An 18137-nucleotide genomic window follows, 5' to 3' on the forward strand; every position below is an offset into this window, starting at 1 on the left:
GTATTCTAGTGTGTGTATTCTAGTGTGTGATAGTGTGTGTATGCTTGTGTGTGTGCTAGTGTGTGTATTCTAGTGTGTATTCTAATGTGTGTATTCTAGTGTGTTATCTAGTGTGTGTATGCTTGTGTGTGATAGTTTGTGTATGCTTGTGTGTGCTTGCATGTGTATGCTTGTGTGTGTGCTAGTGTGTGTATTCTAGTGTGTGTATTCTAGTGTGTTATCTAGTGTGTTTATGCTTGTGTGTGATAGTGTGTGTATGCTTGTGTATGCTTGTGTGTGTGTGTATTCTAGTGTGTATTCTAGTGTGTGTATGCGTGTGTGTATTCTTGTGTGTGATAGTGGTTGTATACTTGTGTGTGCTTGTGTGTGTATTCTAGTGTGTGTATGCTAGTGTGTGTATTATAGTGTGTATGTTTGTGTGTGTGCTAGTGTGTATTCTAGTGTGCATATGCTTGTGTGTGTGCTAGTGTGTGTATTCTAGTGTGTGTATGCTTGTATGCTAGTGTGTGTGCTAGTGTGTGTATTCTAGTGTGTGTATGCTTGTGTGTATGCTAGTGTGTGTATTCTAGTGTGTATGCTTGTGTGTGTGCTAGTGTGTATTCTAGTGTGTGTATGCTTGTGTGTGTATTCTAGTGTGATTATGCTTGTGTGTTTATGCTTGTGTGCTAGTGTGTGTATTCTAGTGTGTGTATGCTTGTGTGTTTATTCTAGTGTGTGTATGCTTGTGTGTGTTTTCTAGTGTCTGTATTCTAGTGTGCGTATGCTTGTGTGTTTATGCTTGTGTGCTAGTATGTGTATTCTAGTGTGTATTCTAGTGTGTGTGTGCTTGTGTGTGTATTCTAGTGTGTGTGTGCTTGTGTGTGTATTCTTGTGTGTGTATTCTAGTGTGTGTATGCTTGTGTGTGTATTCTAGTGTGTGTGTGCTTGTGTGTGTATTCTAGTGTGTGTGTGCTTGTGTGTGTATTCTAGTGTGTGTATTCTTGTGTGTGTATTCTAGTGTGTGTATGCTTGTGTGTGCATTCTAGTGTGTGTGTGCTTGTGTGTGTATTCTAGTGTGTGTGTGCTTGTGTGTGTATTCTAGTGTGTGTATTCTTGTGTGTGTATTCTAGTGTGTGTGTGCTTGTGTGTGTATTCTAGTGTGTGTGTGCTTGTGTGTGTATTCTAGTGTGTGTGTGCTTGTGTGTGTATTCTAGTGTGTGTATTCTAGTGTGTGTGTGTGCTTGTGTGTGTATTCTAGTGTGTGTGTGCTTGTGTGTGTATTCTAGTGTGTGTGTGCTTGTGTGTGTATTCTAGTGTGTGTATTCTAGTGTGTGTGTGTGCTTGTGTGTGTATTCTAGTGTGTGTATGCTTGTGTGTGTATTCTAGTGTGTATGCTAGTGTATGTATTCTAGTGTGTGTATTCTAGTGTGTATGCTTGTGTGTGTGCTACTGTGTGTATTCTAGTGTGTGTATTGTAGTGTGTTTATGCTTGTGAGTGTGCGCTACTGCATGTGTGCTTGTGTGTGTATGCTCAGACGTGTATGCTTGTGTGCGCCTGTGTGTGTGCGCTAACCTTTACATTGTCTAGAGATTCTGCATCAATATCTGTCAGGTATAATTACTACACCATTCTGTTTCGTAGCTTCGCGCTCGGCTCCCAGAGGCATAAATCTCCAGCTCTACCCATCACCTTGTCCAGATTTGGCGAAAAACCAACTGTTTTAATTTCAGCAAAATATCTAAATAAAAAGTTAGTCATCAATGCAGAACTTTAAAGTAGATTGTAATTATTAAAGTCTGTGCCTCAGAAATAGGGAAAAGGCTCATCAATATTCTAGACCTGCGCACGAACAGGAAAAACCAGGGATTTTATTGTGATCATATTTTGGATTTATTACTGCTGCCGAATGCAAAGAAGACAAGTAATCAGGAGGCGTGAGACTAATATTGCTGTGATACTGACAGACAGCGCTCTGAACGCAGCCTGAATGAGCAGTTATATGAAGTGAAGACACTTAAAACTTCACAAGCTGATGCATAAATATCCATAAGATCAGCATGGTGTACCTTGGAAGCTGCATTATTACCAGATCTGGGTTTTTTGGAGCCTCCATTCTCTCCACAGAGCTGGGATTTTGCGTTGTTTCTGATGCAGTTGCACAAAACAATAAGAATAAACTTACAGAAGCTTTTTAAATAGAGCAAGAACAAAACTGGATTTCGGGGGAAATATCAGACTTAACTATGTGCCAGCGTGTTTTAAAGGGGACCTATCAAATGGATAGCTTCCTGTGACGCCCTTTCAAAGCCAAACTAATGAGAGCATTTGTAATCTCCGAAATACCTTCCAAAGTGGAAATCAGGAGCAAGAAGCAGCAGTGTTGTCCTTAAGATTAGGGCTATACAGTGATTTTGGGAGTGGTGCAAGTTGTGCACCTGTGTCCCGCCCAAGCATTGCAGTGCAGCAAGGCTGCCATAGAAGTGTATGAGGTCGCAGCACAACAAGCACATTTGCTGCGACCACAATATGCAAATCTCAAAAAATCCAGCAGCACTGGATATTTTGTGATTTGTCTGTTGCAATTGCATCAAATGTATGAGTTGTGCTGTAACCCCATTCATTCCCATGGCAGCCCGACACACTGTGATCTTTAGCTGTCATAGTCAAAATCGCTGTGTAGCCGAACCCTAAGGGAGTTATCTCCTCTATACAATACTTATGGCCCATGAGGACATATGGATGTCATAATAGGGGGGATCCTGTAATGAGCACTTTGGTGGCTCTTGTAGTTCAATGTAGTAGATTAAATTAAAAGACCACGTCTACTACCCACTTTGCTCTGAAGAAGAAGCGTGCAGCTAATTTCAGCTTCCACCAGACAAAATCAAGTTTACTAAGGGTCTTGGGAGCTATATGGTCATTATAAAGGGGCTATCTTTGACGAGATATCCTTATATCAACGGTCAAATGCCCTGTGATGGATATGCTGTATTAGTCTACTGAAAGTGTTGGTGGGCAGAATGTGGTTGTGTTATACAAAGTCTTGCACAACAGATCAGAGTTGACTCCAATCTGAGAAGTTTGATCCCTTAGATGCCTCAATGATTAGTAACTATGGTATCTAAAGAGCTTAACAAAGGGTAGGAGCTCCCTCTGCCAGGCCTTCAACTCCCCGCAACACAATCTCACTATGCCAGTGGGTTACTATGATCTTGGAATCTAACAAAGGCCTCCAGGTTTTCCTACAAGCATCAGCCTAAAAGGCGGCTAGTCAGTGTAACGATGACAGGCAGCAATGCTTTAAAATACTGCTGTACCTACTCTTAAGCATTATGTAACCAATCAAATGATCAGCGCTTCTAGTCCCCTAGTGGGAGAAAAAGATAATTCTGCATAAAAGCTCTAGCGTAGAGATGAGCACATTCCCTGGAATTTGTTTCAGATCTGATTCAATGAATAAAAAATAATAATTGATTGTGGTCAAAAGCAATTCTTCATGAATGAGAGAGAGAGAGAGAGAGAGAGATAGAGACCAATGCGCAAGGGTCCTCTAGAAATGAGAGGTACAAATCAGTCCGCCTTCCAAACGGAAATGCTCTCTCTCTCTCTCTCTCTGATTCACCAAAAACAAATTTCTAATTTGTGTTTTTTAGAATCAGAATTTTTGTAAAAATTCTGGATGAATTCTGAATCCATAGAATCAATTTGATCATCTCTACTCTACATATTTGTTATTGCCATATTCATGCTGGTCCATAGAATGGGTTAACGTTATATTTTTTGCATTTCACAAAAAATGTATAAACGCTAATCAATACATTATATATATCCTAAAATTATGACATTGGAAAATTGTATTAATCATGAAAGAATTAAGTCCTCATGTAGCTACATCAACTGAAAATATATATATATGGTTCTTGGAATGCCACAATGAGAAAATGAAAAAAAATATATAAATTGCTTGGTCCTTAAGGCCCAAAATGGGAGTTAGACACAGGTTCTATTAAAGGAAAATGTAACATGAAATTTCCTCAATGATTTGGGCAAACCCTATTTGTTAGACAGTGAACTTATCACAAAGCATCCACTCCCTGAGGCTCCAAATGGTCAGTCATGATCTGTGAGGACAGGTTCTCCAGAGTGAGATGATCTTTGTGACTGCTTCTCCATGCTGTCCTAGAGATGAGGCTCCTGAAGACAGATACCCACCACTGTCCTTTAGAAGATAGTTTGCCACAATAGCTGGTTCCTCCATCAGAATATATATGATTTATTTACTGTATATACTGTACAAAAGACATTAAAGGGGGTTTCCAGGAATTAAATATTGATGGCCTATCCTCAGTATAGGTCATTAATATCTTATCAATGGAGGCTTCACAGATTATCTTTGGCCAAACCGATTTTGAAGGAACCAGCATCTAATGCGTACAGGGGACTCCGGACTGTCCCTAGATGGTAGACTTCATGGGAGAGAAGGAATGAGAAGCTGAATATCAACATATGTGTCTGGTAGCAGCTTACTCCTCTCACCTCATTCAGAGCACATGCTACATATATGTTTGGCTGAGAGGGTCAGGAGAGAGAGCTACTGTATTTGAACAATATGACGGAACTTTAGGGATGAGGAATTTAATATTGAGGACCTATGCATAGGATTAGGAGGGATCCAACTGCTGGCACTTCTGCTGATCACTGTTTGCAGGAGTGGTGGTGCACTGGAGCCAGGCACAGCTCTGTACACTGTATAGTGTACATGCCTAGTACCTGTGAGATCAACCCAGTGGATGGTAGAGCGCTGCATTATCCAGGTGGGGTCACTTGCGGCCCCTGGTTCTTCAGCATTGCGGCTCCTACAAACATTTGATCGTTAGGGGTGTTGGGGGTCAGATCCTTCCAATCTGATATTGATGACCTATATAGCGGCACCTCCGCTGATCAGCTGTTTGCAGGAGTGGCGGTGTGCTGGAACCAGGCACAGCTCTGTACACCCTATAGTTTACATGCCTGGTACCTGTGAGATCAACCTAGTTAAAGTGGATGGGAGAGCGCTGCATTAGCTAGGGGAGGTCACTTGCGGCCCCTGGTTCTTCAGCATTGCGGCTCCTACAAACATTTGATCGTTAGGGGTGTTGGGGGTCAGATCCTTCCAATCTGATATTGATGACCTATATAGCGGCACCTCCGCTGATCAGCTGTTTGCAGGAGTGGCGGTGTGCTGGAACCAGGCACAGCTCTGTACACCCTAAAGTTTACATGCCTGGTACCTGTGAGATCAACCTAGTTAAAGTGGATGGGAGAGCGCTGCATTAGCCAGGGGAGGTCACTTGCTTGGTGTGCAGAGGGGCCCCTGGTTCTTTTGCATTGCGGCTCCTACATACATTTGATCAGTAGGGGTGTTGGGGGTCAGATCCTACCAATATGATATTGATGACCTATATGAAAGATATGTCATCTCCAAAATGTACAGAAAAAAAATAATAAAAAAAATAGCTACCGATCAGGTTTATGTTTTCATTGCCCATCAGAATGAAAACTGGTTGCAATTGGCAATGTCACCACATTTCCGTTTCATTAGTTTTAGCGGGATCCATTTTTTAAATGCGATAGAAAGACAATAAACAATCAAGATTAGCATCACACAGGCTACATGACGGCGCCGATTTCTTGTCAGGCAGCCTTTGGAATAGACCATGTAATTGGCGCTCGGCAGGTAATCTGACCTCCTATCAACCATTTAGGGCTGAATCAATAAAATCATGTCTTGTACCCATTCATTTTATATTCTCTCCCAGCGCAATTGGGAATCCGCTCCATGATCTCTCAAGGTTGTGCAGTCTTGCATTTCCACAGCCAAAACAAGCACTTGCTTGTAATATAAGGGAGCTGCTAGTAAATGTTGAAGGGTATGTGGTAAAATGTCACATTAGACCTTATTTACCGAAAGTGCTGTAAATTCACAGCAGACATAATACAGGATAATGGAATAAGTGGATTAAAAATGTTTGGCTTATAATGAATATAAGTAGATCAAATAGACTGTGGATGAAAAGAGCCCAGACTTGCTCAGACAGGCACCGTCATGACGGAAACTCATGGGGGCCCCCAAGCTCCGACAGCGTCCTACACTGCACGTCCTGAAGGAGATGGATAGGCTCCACAAGCACGGATCACAGTCTTCTGCATTCTGGATTCTATCAACTCTACATTTTATATTTCATCCTTTGTATCCAGATTCATCACACGTCTTCGGCTTCATTACACCTAATTACTAGTATTTCCTTCCGCAGGGGGTGTGGTGCAAATGCAAAAGGAACACAATTCATAATGTGTTATATGCTAGGTGCAACCAAGGGAGAGCCCCATGCTGATGCCTCACTGCGCGGCTTGGAGGAATGTGGGAATGCTGATTTTCAACCCTTGTGCTGGCCATATTCATTTTCACCGTCAGCTCAGAGAAATGGATGGAAATAATGAATTCATTGTTTGTTTGTTTTTTTAACAGCAAAGGAATAATTTAATGGGGGAGATTTACTAATAGAATTTCACTAGAATTCTGGCTCAATGAGAATGGTGTATATTCCTTACACTACCTGTATTAGGGTCTATTCACATGACTGCAAGTGTTTTGCGGTCTGCAAATTGCGGATCCGCAAAAGGCGGGTATCGGCCGTGTGCGTTCATCATTTTGAGGAACACAGCCCTATGATAGAAATGCCTAATCTGAGGACAAGAATAAGACAAGATCTATCTTTTTTGCTGGGCTGTGGAATGGAACTATTGAAATTATTGGGTCTACACCCGTTCCGCAAAATTGTGGAATGGATGCGGACCCAGAAATACGGTCATGTGAATGGACCCTCAAAGGAAACCTGTCATCTTTAAAATGCAATGTAATCTGAAGGCAGCATGTTATAGAGCAGGAGACACTGAGCAGAGTGATATATAGTTTTATGAGAAAAGATCCCATATTACTTGTAATTTATTTATTTAAATTTCTACTCATTCTTGGCTTTGAAGTCCAGGAGGCGGTCCTATAAGTGATTGACAGGCTTCCCTCTATGACTGTGTATACAGAGAGAGCTGTCAATCACTGATAGGACCGCCTCCTGGACTTCAAAGCCAAGAATGAGCAGGAATTTAAATGAATAAATTACAAGTAATATGGGATCTTTTTCTATAAAACTAAATATCAGCGCCTCCTGCTTTATAACATGCTGCCTGTAGTTCATTTTCATGGCGACAGGCTTATTTTTAATCCATACTTCACCTGAGTTTATGAGTCTGGGGTCTCCAAATGAAGTGCTAATGCCATCCAAACTGTAATCATTTCCCGCAAAACTATGTATTCAGGTTAAATGCCATATACTATTGTGCATCCATGTTCTCTCATACTTGCCAACTTTTGAAGAGAGGTCTTCGGGAGGCTTGAGGGTGCAGTGCACATTTTTTCAGGCATCGACATACCCCTTTTGTCAGCCCAAACACCATGTTCAACCCGACAGGTTCCCTTTAAAGGGGTTATCCGGTTACAGAGCTGAACCCCAGACATTTCCCTATTTTCACCAAGGCAGCCCCTCTGATATGAGCATCCAATGCTCTCCTGAATCTCGCAAGGCAAAGGAATTTTTAGGAGATACGGTGACGTACCAGGCTCTCCATGGGGAAAGCTAGGCAGAGGCTTCTGTCCAGTAGTGTCACCGGCACTAATGGGTGGGCTTTAGCTCTGCCCTAGCCATTAAAACAGCTACGGTAGCACTAAAGCCCACCCATCAGTGCCGGTAATACTGCAAGGTGGAAGCCTCCACCTAGTAGTGCAAAAAATATAAACAAACAGCCCTTGTCCTGCGCAATACAGCATGAAATGCTCCAATGCTCATGTCAGAGGGGCTGAGTGAGGAAAGAAGGGGATATGTCCGGGTCCAACTCTGAACCTGCACAACCCCTTTAAGTGTTTTAGATACATTTTTTCCTTGTCCAACGAGGGGACATAGATTACTTGCAAAGAGCATGGCTTCAAATGCAACAATGTGCACAAAAGTTTGGTGTAAAATTCTGGCATAAAGTAAACCAAGTAACAAGTGGTATAAACATACAACGATGCACCTAGTAACAAGAATCAGACACTGAGATAAATCTGCCACATTTGTAGACCGTCTAGGTTAATGCTGTCTAAATGTTTTACAGGATTAGTAAATTTACCCCAATGACTTAAGAGAGGAGAAAAGCGCGGGCAAGCATAGGACATGTTATAATTTTTTTTGCGGGGTCACGGAACGGAGCAAAGGATGCGGACAGCGCACGGAGTGCTGTCCGCATCTTTTGCGGCCCCATTGAAGTGAATGGGTCTGCATCCGAGCCACCAAAACTGCGGCTTGGATGCGGACCAAAACAACGACCATGTGCATGAGGCCTAATAAAGGCAAATAAATACAAAAGATGTGTGAAATACCCATCATCTTAAACATATACTGTACATGATGCACTATGCAAAACATAGAGAAGTAGAAAGGAGCATTATAAAAACGAATACCAGTTTCCACAATATTAGGTGCCCAGCTCCCGCTGTGCACATGTTCTATGTCTAGGTAACAATGTACGGAAAAGTCCCCATAGCCAGGAAAGTATGGCGCTGCATAGCAAAAAGTCCATACAGCATGCTCAATGGAAGAACGCATCTCCCATAGCCAGGAGGCTAGCCTGAGAGTCATCTTCTGCAGGTCATCTAGGCTCATCCTTCTTGAGATAATTATACTGGGCACATGGCCCACATTCCATTTCTCCAAATTTATTTGACCCTTTGTGCACCTCACTAGACACTTTTGCACCTAGAAAACGTGGTGTGGCTTAAGCTGGCCAAACACTTGGGAAAGTCGTTCATGGGAATGATCTCACCAGCAACATGCCTGACTAAACTTGCCAGTCAGGGAGTCATTTAAAAAAAAAATGACTCCCTGGTCCTTGAGCACAATGGCAAATAATCCTCTGAATTTGGCCTATGGTGCCATAAGCATGCCATCAACAGACAATATTTTGTAGCGTGGCTGATGACATTTTTGGCAGACAAGAGGTGTTACCGTAGAGGAAAGTGTAGAAAGCTTCTGCAGCCCTCTTTGTTTCACCAGTGCCCGCTTTTTTCAATACTTAGAATCACCACTAAATAAGATAAAAAATGTAAAGCAGCTATGTAATATGTAGGTTTCTTTTATGTGCTGAAGGTCCCTAGAACATGGTGGGTGGTCCATGGGATGTCTACTGACGGCTTGATAGACTAATATAGGCAAGCAGGGCACAATTATTCTATCAAAGCAAAACTAGATGGCTCAGGCCTGAAGATAAATTGGGGGCTCCATAATTTATGAATTTTGAAATAATGAAATTATTTGTCAACTGATAAATTCACAATTAGAGCGAACACTTCCTAGAAAGTATGGGACACTATATCACAGCTTAGGATATTCATAATTACTATAGGCTTCCTACCGGTCTAGGTTTCCCATTACTACTTTAGGCATGCCTTGAGAACATCTCTAATTACCAGTGCTTTGGGAAATCATTGGGTATTGGGGAACTTTACCTTCAGCTCATGGAGAACACCCACCAAAAATTATCTTATACACAATTATCCAATGTTTAAGGTGATCTGAAGGTGAAGATATTGGACCTATATTTCACGGATCACCAGGTGATATAGGTGATGGCTATCAAATAGCAATAGCACAATAAAAGGGCACGGTCCTCCTGAACCAGCAGACACCACAATGCAAGCACAATGCAAAGGGCATGCTCCTCCTGAACCTTCAGACAACATGATAAAAGCACAATGCAAAGGGCACGCTCTCTTTGAACCCTCAGACAACATGATACAGATAGTTCCATAAACAGATTTCTTAAGAAAAATCCACCTGTATTTTTTACTTTGATGAAAATAATATTTTTTGCTTTCTTGTTAGATCATTGTTTTATGTTTCACTGCCAAAACCAACACTGATTATGTCCCTGCAATGCTGTGGAGTATTCTTTCCCAACACAATGGGAGCCAAGTTGTACAACATGCTAGCACTATGCCAGACTTGTTCTGAATAGGAACAGTTGCATAAGGTATTGGATATAAAATGAACTCACACAATGGTATAATCTCCTACTGATCAAAGAACAGTTATATTTTAATAGGAAGCACAGGACTGAATTTCTCACTTACCTCTCTGGGGCTGCACTATATCAGTCAGCAGCCAAACTTGCAGTCCTATGTAGAATATATATATATATATATATATATATATATATATATATATATACTGTATATACTACAATGCAATATGTATATATATATTATAATTTATATATATAATCTATATATAAAATGTGTGTATAAATATATATATATATATATATTTAATATTTATACAGCTGCTGTTTGCTGGATTATGGCTTGCATATTTTTAAAGATACAGTATGACCCTGTTTACTGTATTTGACAGTAGATTACAAAAAACACTGAGATAAAAGTGATCTCTGTTAATTGTTCATTAAGCACATAGCGGTATTTCAAGCGGAAATCCTCTTACTGGTGGGCTCGTTAACCCTCATCCCTCTACCTGTCAAACACCAGAATACAGAATGGCAGCAGCACACTAAACCATGCTGCTCCATGGAGGTTTTTCTACCACTTGCTCACCCCCTACCCCAGTCCTCAGAATATTTATCTTATTCATATGCAAAATGTACTTAAAGAATTAAGACATCAATGCAAAATCATCAAGAAAATCTTATTTGTGTTCCAAAAAAACAAACAAACAAAAACAAAAAACTGTCCCACTTGCCATCCAAGTATATGATTAATTTCATTATATTTTGTTCCTCTATGGTATAAATATGTATGTATCATAAATATGGAGATCTAGATGCTCGGACGTTCACAAGTAATCATGAAAATCTAGACACACAGCCACATTAAACGTCCACATCCATTCATCACGCTGTCTGTAAGACAGTACACCAGGGACTATATGTGCTAGGACAGGCTATGCATGAATTTAGGTTAAAAAAAATGGGGCTGGAGGAGTCTAATTGGATTTTACAGGCACCAGGGGCAGGAATTAGATGTTTACCCAAATGCTGCATCACTTTGGTTCCCAGCTCATTTCCATCTTATAAACCTCTGCACATTGCTGATCCCATGACCACTATGGGTTTACTTAGACATTAAGGAGAGAAACCTTGACTTTCAGTGCCAAGCCCATTGCACTTCATTAAGATGCAATTAGACTTGCACATCAGAAGAAGAAACTGGGCAGGTTTCTACCTTTCAGCATGTCCTCTTTGGTTTTCCTTTGTGAACCTAACACCTTACGAGCTCTAGCTACAAACACACCAATCTATGGGGTTTGTCTACAGAGGATGAGAGCAAGGATTAGTTGGCATTCAGCTTTGGTGTGAAATTTAGCAAGGTCTGGCCAGCCTCCAGCCTGGAGCAGTAAACAGATTAGAGCATGGTAATGCTGCTGTCAGGAGCAGTTTTCCTCAGCTATCTATTGCTTTCAGTGGGAAGTTATTTGGGTTGTGCAGGCTGGCTCTCCTACAATGCAAAGCCTCATAAATAAAGTTCTTCTAGCCTCCTTCCCTGACTCCCTCCCTGGCTTTCTCTGCAATGTGCACTGACCAGATAAAACCATGACTGATCACAGACCCTTCTCCTGATCACACCTCTGCCCCAAAACCGAAGCCAGATCCAGGCTGTGCCTTCTGCCTCTCACATGCAATGATCTGTGGAACATGGACATCTTCCCAGAAGCAGAGATGGATGGAGCACAGGGTTCCTCGCACAGCATGCACACATCTGGGGGGATCAGCCAGTGGTACTGTACCTGAGTGGTCTCCAGCAGAGCCAGGAGGGTGACGATGAGGAGGCTTGGAGGAGTCTGCATGGTGCTGCTCCCCTGTCTGGCCAGCACATCAGCACTGCTCGCTGCTCAGCATCCTGCGCTGTCCCTGGTGCTGATCCAGCAGCCAAAGTTTGGAGCCCAGCAGAAGGCGAGAAGCGGCAAGGCTCTGGAGAAGGAGGAGGAGGAGAGCTGCTACAAGAGGTGCTCAGACCTGGGCAACGGATGTGACATCACAAAAACTCTGGGGGGGCCCGCTTACATTGATTTTTGGGTGTATCTTCAAGTAGGCACCCCAGGATCAGAGTGGGGTAACGGCACAAAGCTGCATCCTACAAGAGCCACCCTAATGTCCCACCCTGAGCAGAAGTCCACAGAGCGATGGCCACCTCGATCCAGGGCTGTGATAGTCTGCAGGGACGAGGCTGGCTCTCTGCCTTCTGCTGGGGATTGTCTCAGCCACTAGATTACACCAGAGGTATTTAGGGGAGGGGGCGTCCCGGGGGTGTCACACAACTACTGCAGATCACTGCCAGGTCAGTCCAGCAGTGCCAGGGTTAACAGAAGGACGTCTGGAAGGGTCCATGGAAGAAGCAGCTGTCATTCAGAAGGGTGGGTGCTTGAGCAATCCAAGGGAGGTGGACGGAGAAAGAACCCAGGGGGAGACCTGCCCCAGAGAAGACACCACAGCCACCCAGACCTCCACCTGGTACCTGCACATCTGCTCCACTCCCCCTGTGCAGGACAGACTGTATGGCCGAAAGAAAAAGAGAATATCTATCTATCTATCTATTATCCTATCTATTATCTATCTATTATCTATCTAAACTATCTATCTATTATCTATTTGTAAATAATCTATATATATATCAATCTAATATCTATCTATCTATTATTTATATATCTATTTGTAAATTATCTATATCTATCAATATAATATCTATCTATCTAATATATCTATTACCTATCTATGAATTATCTATTATGTAATATTTATATCTGTCTCAGGAATGTTCAACCTGTGGCCCTCCAGCTGTAGCAAAACCACAACTCTCAGCATGCATGGACAGCGTACAGCTACTATGGCATGCTGGGAGTTGTAGTTTTGCCAAAGCTGGAGGGCTGCAGGTTGAGTATCCCTGATCTATCTATTATTTATCTAGTGATCTATTATCTATCTATCTATCTATCTATCTATAATATCTAATACTATCTATGTATATATTTATTTATCCATCTATCTATTGATCTTATCTATGTATCTCTCTGCCTAACATCTTATATCTATCTATCTATCTAATTAATACTATCTCTCTCTCTTCCTCTCTATGTATCTATCATCTATCTAGGAGCCAGATGATGCTAGATGATACATCCACTTGCCTCCATGCTGATGAGTTGGAAGATGAGACCTCCTGGGCACAATCTGGTAAAGGAGGTGACTTTGGCACTTTACCTATCTGTAGATATTGTTTGAGGGAGTCCTTCCAGCAATCGTTGCCCCTAACCTAAAGAAGTTAAGGGCATAACGTTGGATGTGAAACAGGTATGCCACAGAGTGGTAGTGGTAAAGGAAATGTAAGCAGCCATGTTACTTCATAGTGAGGACCTGCAAAGTCAATTTTTTGTCCACCAGACATACTGTAGTTTACCTCAATAGAGGAACAGTAAATTCAAAGCTGGTGAAAGAACATTGGCCTGACAGGGAGGAGTGATTATCTGTCAGTTGGGCTGTATGTCTGATACTATCTATCTATCTATCTATCTATCTATCTATTTATCTATATATTATCTATCTATCTAGCTATCTATTTATCTATTATATGTCTATCCATCTATTATCTATCTATCTATCTATCTAACGTCTATCTATCATCTATTATCTATCTATCTACTTCTAAATTATCTATATTTATCAAACTAATATCTATCTATCTATCTATCTATCTATCTATCTAATATATCTACTATCTATGAATTAAATATCTATTATCTAATATTTATAATCTATCTCAGGAATACTCAACCTGTGGCCCTCCAGCTGTAGCAAAATTACAACTCCCAGCATGCATGGACAGCCTACAGGCTGCAGCTTCTATGGCATGCTGGGAGTTAGGGTTTTTCAACAGCTGGAGGGCTGAAGGTTGAAGGTTGAGCACCCCTGATCTATCTATTATTTAACTATTTATCTAGCAATCTATTATCTATCGATCTGTCTATAATATCTAATACTATCTATGTATCTATCTATTTATCTATCGATTTTATCTATTTATCTCTCTGTCTAACATCTATCTATCTATCTATCTATCTATCTATCTATCTATCAATCCTCTATCCATTATTTATCTATCTATCTAGACAAAAAAGGAAGGTTGGGCAGCACAGCTGTGTAACAGGTACAGGCGGAGTGCCCGCTGCTGTGGAGGCGATCCCCCTCCAAATACTAGCCTGAAGAAATTCCACGGCACATCCAAAGTGTAAAATAGTAGAAAAACTTTATTCACCAGACCTGCAACGTTTCGATCCGCTTCCTGGGATCTTTCTCAAGCAGTGACTATCTATCTATCTCTCTATCTAGTATCTATACCATGATCCCTCAACATACAATATTAATTGGTTCTGCGACGACCATTGTATGTTGAAACCATAAGTCTATGGAAAATGGGTAATTGGTTCCAAACCTCAAAAATGTCAACCCGGAATAAGAAAAAAGGGAGGACTGATACACATTAAGCACAAAATTAATAGAAATAAAGCAGGTTGTTACCTTTAGCAGTCAGATAACTCTCTACATGTATGGGAGCATCTTCAAGGTCTTTAATTGGCCTTTTGGTATTGCTGAAAAAAAACATCCAACGTAACTTGTTTCTGGCGTTTTTTCTGAAGATTCTTGAAGTAGCTCAGCACCTTGTCCTCATAATCACAGGTTTTAAGCTCAGCAATAGTGATGTCTGGGTGTTTTCGGACAACACTCTTCACAACTTCCCAGGAAGAAAACAGATTCTTCATCTCTTGAGCTGTGATAACATGGTCTTCTTCACAACATTCATCTTCTCCACTGTAATGCTCTGTTGACTTGTCAGTAACTCTTCTGTAGTCAGTTCACTCTCCTGTTCTTGAATGAGCTCTTCTACATCATCTTTATCAACTTCCAGACCCATAGACAGGGCTAAATTGATAATCTCCTGCTCAATCTCATTTTCTGTATCAACCACAGAAACAGTGGCTTCATGCACGACAGAGGGCCACAAAAGTCTCCAAGCAGAATTAGGGACACAAATAGAAACGTCATTCCATGCACTAACAATTAGCCTCACACAGTCCAAGATGTTAAACCTTGTTTTCCAAAACTCTTTCAATGTCAAGTTTTTGTCTGCCTCAGTCGCTTCAAAGCATTTCTCAAACATCTTCTTGGTGTGTAATTTCTTGAAGTTTGAGATGACCTGTTGATCCATAGGTTGAAAAAAAGGAGTGGTGTTTGGAGGTAGAAATTTAATTGTGATGAAATTAAATTGGGCCTCCAATGATTCAGCCAGTGCTGGGTCATTACCAGGAGCGTTGTCTAACAGCAGCAGTGCTTTTAGCGGAAGTCTGTTTTTCTCCAGGTATAATTTCACTGAAGGACAAAAGACTTCTGTTGCCTATTCATTAAACACATGTCTGGTCACCCAGGCCTTCTTATTGCAGTGCCAGAACACTCCTAAATTGGCTTTAATGACTTTCTTTTGTTTGAAAACTCTAGGGGTATCTGAATGATAAACCAACATTGGTTTAAGCTTAAAATCTCCTGATGTCTTAGCACCCAGCAGGAGGGTTAGTCGGTCTTTCATAGGCTTATGTCCAGGAAGACTAGCTTCTTCTCTGGTGATGTATGTTCGCTTGGGCATTTTCTTCCAGAATAAGGCAGTTTCATCAGAATTGAAAACTTGTTGGGGAAGGTAGCCTTCATCATCCATAAGATGCTGAAATTCCAGCTGAAAAGAATCAGCTGCTTCGCGGTTTGAGCTAGCTGCCTCTCCATGTCGTATCACACTCTTCACCTCACATATTTGCTTGCAACGTTCAAACCAACCTTTGCTGGCTCTAAACTCTTCATAATGACTTGTACCATCGGTATCACCACTTGACTCTGCCTTTACTTTCAGTTCTTCAAAAATGCTTTTTGCACGTTCACAGATAAAGTTTCCTGGAACAGTGTCCCCTCTCATTTGCTTTTTCTTAATCCATAAATACAACAACCTCTCCATCTCAACAATAAGATCTCTGCCTTTGTGCACTGTGGTTGATTTGTCAGTCACTTTAATGCTGTTAAGTGTGTCTCTCTTCTTCACAATTGTAGAAATGGTTGATTGTGAGAAACCATACTGTTGCACTAAGTTACTTATATTCATGCCATTGTCGTGTTTTTTTAAAAATAATTTCCTGTTTTGTTTTTATAGGATCAATGGCTGCACACTATCCCCGGTCAACCAAGTACGCTGCCTTGGAGTGACCTTGCATTCTGCCCTTTTCTTCCAACCACACATCCAAGCCCTTTCCACTACCTGCCTCCTCCAACTCAAAAACATCTCCCGCATCCGCGCTTTCCTTAACTTTGAATCTGCGAAAATGCTTATACACGCCCTCATCATTTCCCGCCAAGACTACTGCAACACTCTCCTCTGTGGCCTTCCATCTAGCACTCTCGCACCCCTCCAATCTATCCTCAACTCTGCTGCCAAAATAATTCACCTCTCACCCTACTACTCCTCTGCCTCTCCCCTCTGCCAATCCCTTCACTGGCTCCCCATTGCCCAGCAAATTCAGTTCAAAATACTAACAAATACATACAAGGCCATCCCATAACCTGTCCCCTCCCTACATCTCTGAGCTACTTTCCCGATACATTCCCACACGCACTCTCCGATCCTCACAAGACCTCCTCCTCTCCTCTCCTCTTATCGCCTCTTCCCACAATCGACTCCAAGATTTCTCCTGCGCATCCCCCATACTCTGGAACTCGCTACCCCAACATATAAGACTCTAACCTACAGTGGAATCCTTCAAAAGAAACCTGAAAACCCACCTCTTCAGACAAGAACCAGTGACCCTGCTGCCTCTATACCGCCATGACCAACTTCACCCGCACCTACTGTGTCCTTCTCCCATACCATGTAGATTGTAAGCCCTCTCTCCTTCTGTACCAGTTTGTAACTCGTTTTGTTTATGATTAGTGCAATTGTCTGTATTATGTATGTATACCTCTTCTCATATGTACAGCGCTATGGAATGAATGGCGCTTTAATAATAAATAATAATAATAGGAATTTTATTTTATGCATGTTTGGGAGGCATAATGTCCCTGTGGCGTGTGCCTCTGATGGCCACAGACTGCACGTGATGCCTGGAGTCACGCAATTGGTAACCTTAAGCTGAAACACCGATTGGTTGACTATTACAGCCAATCAACATGTACAAGTGTATTCTATTGTTGTGCGCGGTTTTCCGGAGGCGTTCAAACGCTGCTGCTCAGTCACACTACTGCCCTAAGGTATCGTATGTTGAGTCTGTATTCAACTTACGATGGCCTAGTAGAGGCCATCGTAAGTTGAAACCATTGCATGTCGAGTACATCGTAAGTCAAGGGATCATTGTATATCGATGTCTGTCTGTCTAATTCTATCTAATTAATACTGTCTCTCTCTCTTCATCTCTATGTATCTATCATCTATCTAGGAGCCAGATGATGCTAGATGATACATCCACTTGCCTCCATGCTGATGAGTTGGAAGATAAGACCTCCTGTGCACAATCTGGTAAAGGAGGTGACTTTGGCACTTTACCTATCTTTAGATATTTTTTTTAAGGAAGTCCTTCCAGCAATCGTTGACCCCTAACCTAAAGAAGTTAAGGACATAAAGTTGGATGTGAAACAGGTATGCCACAGAGTGGTAGTGGTAAAGGAAATGCAAGCAGCCATGTTACTTCATAGTGAGGACCTGCAAATTCCAATTTCCTGTCCACCAGACATACTGTAGTTTACCTCAATAGAGGAACAGTACATTTTCTGCTGGTGAAAGAACATTGGCCTGACAGGGAAGAGTGATTATCTGTCAGTTGGGCTGTATGTCTGATACTATCTATCTATCTACAGTTGCAAGAAAAAGTATGTGAACCCTTTAGAATGATATGGATTTCTGCACAAATTGGTCATAAAATGTGATCTGATCTTCATCTAAGTCACAATAATAAACAATCACAGTCTACTTAAACTAATAACACACAAAGAA

Source organism: Bufo gargarizans, chromosome 7 (genome assembly GCF_014858855.1).
Source record: "Bufo gargarizans isolate SCDJY-AF-19 chromosome 7, ASM1485885v1, whole genome shotgun sequence".
NCBI classification, from domain to species: domain Eukaryota; kingdom Metazoa; phylum Chordata; class Amphibia; order Anura; family Bufonidae; genus Bufo; species Bufo gargarizans.